General features: G+C 34.5%; 1 long non-coding RNA gene across 1 annotated transcript; it reads right to left on the bottom strand.

Annotated features, from left to right (window-relative positions):
* Window positions 1–202: 202 nt before the first annotated feature.
* Window positions 203–5190, bottom strand: LOC122428067. Its single transcript, XR_006265635.1, has 3 exons — window positions 5036–5190; window positions 1247–1252; window positions 203–213 (listed from the first exon to the last, which is right to left on the bottom strand). It is a non-coding gene; the product is annotated as an uncharacterized LOC122428067 (long non-coding RNA).
* Window positions 5191–5413: the final 223 nt, after the last annotated feature.

Raw genomic sequence — 5413 nt, forward strand, 5'->3', positions numbered from 1 at the left:
TTCCTTGTCCATCAATATTGAGTCAGTAATGCCATCCAACTATCTAACCAACCAGGGCATTACTATATATAAATGTATCTTTATTTGAATACATAAAACCCAAAACAAATTCACTGAACTTGAATCAATATTTTGCAGATGATATAATTTAAAATAATTAAGATAATTTAGCTCTATCATGGCAGAACTTTGACAAGAACTCTAGTTTTCTAACTCCCAATTCTGTTCCTCTATGAACAGATCTCCTCTTATGATGGTACCACTCTAAATGCATACACTTTTAACATATTCACAATTAATAAAAACACTTTAAAAAAATCACTTTTATTGTGTTTTTACCTTTTACTGATGTATTTTTTCTTATTGTGTTCCACTCTAAGAAGAAATACTAACAGGTTAGTTGGCCAACTGGCTACTGTTAAACTCTAAGAATCACATTTAAATGCCTTTTAGATGGACTGCTGCTAGAAATATAGGTACAAACATGATTATCCTTATAAAACCCTTTGGCAATTTTTACAAATACAACTTCAGTTTACTAAACTACTTCCTTTTAAAATAAAAGATAGACAAATGTATTTCCCCTGCTATTTGCTAGGACAACTGGACAACCGCTCTAATATGGCATCTGACACACTTCTTCCACTATGTTAATTCTGCCTTTTCAACATGATTTCTCACACTACACTACCCCTCAAAAAGCCCTCAGAAATATACTTCAGCATATAAGAAAGTGTTTCATTTTTCCATCTTTACTCATCTTCTTTCTTCAGAAATATTAGTTTGTCAATATTATTTTGGTTAAAATAAAAATATCCTTCAAGCTCAATACAAATATTTCTTTCATGTAAGTGTACTTTCTGATCACCTTAATCAAAAGTAATTTCTTCCTTTTATTTGTTTTTATTGTTTCTCTGTTGTAATAATCACATGCATTTTTTAATTTCTATGTATTCAGTTAATTGGTTGACACCTGACTTAATTTACACACACTATCAAAAATGTGGAGATCATTAAGATGAAAGCACTGTGCACTTAAGTGAAGATGGAAGATAAAAATGAAAATATAAATTGGGAAACAAAAGTGGTAAAACTTGAATGTCAAGATAAGTGACATGTCTTCACTTCAGTAAACATCAGATTGATGAAAACCAAATTTATCCTTATTTTTGAATCAGAAAAATATTTTTAACCTAAAAATTAGGAAAGCAGACCATTTCATACAATGAACCATTTTGGAGCTCACATGTTGCTTTTGATCATAGTTGGCCCATAGTTATTCAAATTGCAATGCTGAATTTAATATATAGACACATGTACTGTTTATAAAGTGATTCACTAGACAGGACTACTGAATCAAAATAATTACACTTCATGAATCTGAGCATTTGCTATTCAACAATTTAATTGCTATATTTTTCTAACAATAAGAGCACATTTCCAACTATGCCTAAAATGATCTTGAGATTCTGATATGAATATTTTCTCATTCCCTCTGCCAGGATCTATTGTAGTCATCACTTCTTTTCATTGGAAGAAAATGTTTTTAGACTATTCATCAAAAATACCATAACATCACATTAATCATACTTGGCAAAACCTAAAACACAAATCACTTATAAGCATTGATTTTTCCAAACATCTCTATGAACTAGTATAATATTTTGCAGGTTTTGCAGATTGTATTTGAGTTCTATTCTTTGACACTCAACATGTGTATCTGGATCACTGCACCCAATATTGCATCACAAATATTTGAACATAACTTAGTAGCTATATCCCAGATATATCTCACTGACATTTTCTATAATGTAAAAGGGTGACATCTGCTTTCCTTCTTATTCATTTTCATAAGAACATCCTACTTCTATTTTTTATAAACCATCAATACATAGTCTAAAATAAGATACATCCTTCAGATGTAAACTCAAGAGTTCAGAGACTGAAAAATCTGCTTCCACACCTGTATCTTTTGGCAGAAAGATGCTTCATTTGGGTAGAAAAAAAGATAGAGTGGGTGCCAGGAACAGTCATATAATCTGCTTTGGCAGCATTTGTACGCCACCGTATTTTTATTTTTAATCTCTAGGGATAATTCACAGAGAAAAAAATCTTTTAATGTGTTGCTGAAATATGTATTATGTTGACAGCCAAACTGAAAACTCACTCAGTTTTATTAAGGGTTTAAAAAGATATACCTACTTTAAGATTTCATGGCATGTTAAACTATGAAGATGGAAACATATACTACAAATTCATATTAAATTATTTTTCACATTATTGTCAGCGATAATAAGTACAAGATCCCCCAAATACTATATGCAATGATTATTGAGGTATGTGGAATAGATTTAGTCTAAGGAGGGAAATATAATTGAACGTATTTGAAGAGGTTTCAGACTCTCATTTATGTTTATATACCTTTTCAATTAGTATTTCTGTTATAAAACTCAGATGTAAAGGAAAGGGATGTACTAAAAAATCTATTGCTCCTTCTTCCTTCTCTTCCCGTCTCTCCTTCCTATCCCTTTCTTTCCTTTGTTTCAAATTTTATTGAGTACTTTCTATATATCAGAACCATCCTCAGTTCAGAAGTTCCAAGATAGAATAACACTAACGATTGAATACAGGAAATTGATACTATTAAGGCAGGATTAAAAAGGGTCTGATAAAGTAGAGTTAAGGTGATTATGTTCATCCAGTTTAAAAGATAAACACTTACTCTGCTTTGGCACTGGAATCTCCACATTAAATAGTACTCGAGGTTCTGCAATGTCATAACTTTCTTTATCTAAGTATGGGTGCATTTGATGATAATTTAATCTTTCCCCATGGATTTTTTTTTAACCTTTTGCCTCATATAACCCATAGCATCTATATAGTAAGGGTCTCTTTTTTATTGCTTAAATGCATGAGATATCAGTCAAAGCTCTGCCTTTTTGTCAAGATTTTGAGAACTGTCACCTCCATCACAAACTTCTCCAAGGATTTTAGTGGTCGGTGAAACACCAGGAATCAAGAACAAAATAGTAAGCTGACTGAATAAAATCTCCAAGGAACAGCATTTCTCAATTATTATCATATGTTATATATGACTAATATCTACTGCTCTCCGTCTTTCTTCAGATAATTCCTTCCCAACACTCACCACAGCTGGTATTCTTCATATGCATGGTGTGAGCTGTTGTGTTGACGGAAAAATACTGATAAAAAGGTTTCCAAGGGAAATAAAGATTTAAAAGAGTTGACAGATTGAATACATAGTATCCCTCTTAAGTTCTGAGCCAAGTCAAAAAGATGAAGGCATCAGCTGAAAGAGGACATGGCTGCTTCATCCCTGACAGTGCTGTTGCAGGGCACACTTCAGGGTGAGAGCTCCATGAACCAGTCCACGGAAACCGCTCATCAGAAGAAGTGCTGCACTTTTCAGAGAAGGTACATCCACCCAGGTCACCAACTCACCCTGAGTCGGGATAAATGGGAGAGATTATAAATAGCGATCTCTTTCATATAAACTGCAATTTTCTTCATCCGCTTAATAAATGCAGACCAATGGCTGACATTTATGAACAAATTAACTCACTCTACCTTAAATCGGAGGAGTAAGAGGAGAGGGCCAAAGGCAAAAGGAAGTACCATGCTATATAAAGTAGAGAAATTTTAATTACTTGAATAAATCCCCCTGTCAAAACTAGATACATTTCTCTCAAAAAGCACCATATACATAACGCCATGTAGTTTATGATACCATGTTGTGATCTCTTAAGAACCAGCAAATTCTTCTAAATTTCTTTGAGCTGGCTTGATTTCAGCCTTCATTTTATTTTTGCAGAAGTTCTTGGGGACATGATTACTGAGCAAGTAACCAAAATATTTAAAATATATTATAGTACAGTAATATGCAGTATCATTCATGTTATATATTATATGAAGTGAAGAAAAGAACAATTTTCTGCCAGCTAGTATGCCTTGCTTTGTGACCTGCCATATAGTAGCAATTGAAATACCATGAATAAATAAATATTAAACATAATAAAGTGCTCTATTTTTATTTTTTAACTCAAGAGGTCAGTGTATTAACTCGCCACTTAAAAGAGTTTTTCCTACCAAAGGCCTAGGGCTTTCCTCAAAAATCAGATCAACATTAGCCCTACCGCTTGAGAGGGGAAAAAAAGGAAGAGAATAATATAGAGAAAAGTTCGATTATTTCAGACTCTTAAAGAGCAGAATCTGAAATCACAGAAACCTCAAAAATATGTATTGAAGCTGAAACTCCAGGACTTTGGCCACCTCATGCGAAGAGTTGACTCATTGGAAAAGACCCTGATGCTGGGAGGGATTGGGGGCAGGAAGAGAAGGGGACGACAGAGCATGAGATGGCTGGATGGCATCACCGACTCCATGGACATGGGTTTGAGTAAACTCCGGGAGTTGGTGATGGACAGGGCAGCCTGGTGTGCTGCGATTCATGGGGTCTCAAAGAGTCGGACACGACTGAGTGACTGAACTGAACTGAGAAGATAATATTTTAGGCTTAAGGAAGACAGTATAATATTTTGTAAATTGTTAGGTACCAGGAGGAGAACCGAGAATCTTATGTAAGTTAACCCTTCATTGTTAATTTTTACTAACAAAATAGTAATGGTAAAATAAGGATCATGATGTACAAAGCATGTCTAATGAAGTCTTTCTGTAGGTTAAGTTTAACTACTTAAACTCATATTCAAATGCATACACATTTTTTCCTCAAATTTATATTGAAGCCCCACTACAAATCCAGGAAATTTATATTAGTTGAGACAGAAAAATTTGACTGTTTGGTGCTCCTTGGTTGTTATAGACTGAGTTGCATCCCCCTGAAATTTATAAGCTGAGGGCCTAACCCCCTGAGGTGCTCTTCAGGATTGGCTATGTTTGGAGACAGATGCTTCAAAGGGGTGATTGAGATAAAAAGGAGGTGATTAGAATGTACCCTAACCCAATCTGACTGATATTCTTATAAGATGATGATGTCAGAACACAAAAGAGGAAAGACAATATGAAGACACTTTTGCCACTCTCCTTCATTTTCATTGAGAGTTTCTTTAGTTTCTCTTCGCTTTCTGCCATAAGGATGGTGTCATCTGCATGTCTGAGGTTATTGATTTTTCTTCAGCAATCCTGATTCCAGCTTGTGCTTTATCCACCCCAGCATTTTGCATGATGTACTCTGCACAGAAATTAAATAAACTGGGTGACAATATACAGCCTTAACGCATACTTTTCCCAATTTGCAACCAGTCCATTGTTTCATGTCTGGTTCAAAATGTTGCTTCTTGACCTGCATACAGGTTTCTCAGGAGGCAAGTGAGGTGGTCTGTTATTCCCATCTCTTGAAGAATTTTCCACAGTTTGTTGTGATCCACACAGTCAA

This window comes from Cervus canadensis, chromosome 26 (genome assembly GCF_019320065.1).
Source record: "Cervus canadensis isolate Bull #8, Minnesota chromosome 26, ASM1932006v1, whole genome shotgun sequence".
Classification (NCBI taxonomy): domain Eukaryota; kingdom Metazoa; phylum Chordata; class Mammalia; order Artiodactyla; family Cervidae; genus Cervus; species Cervus canadensis.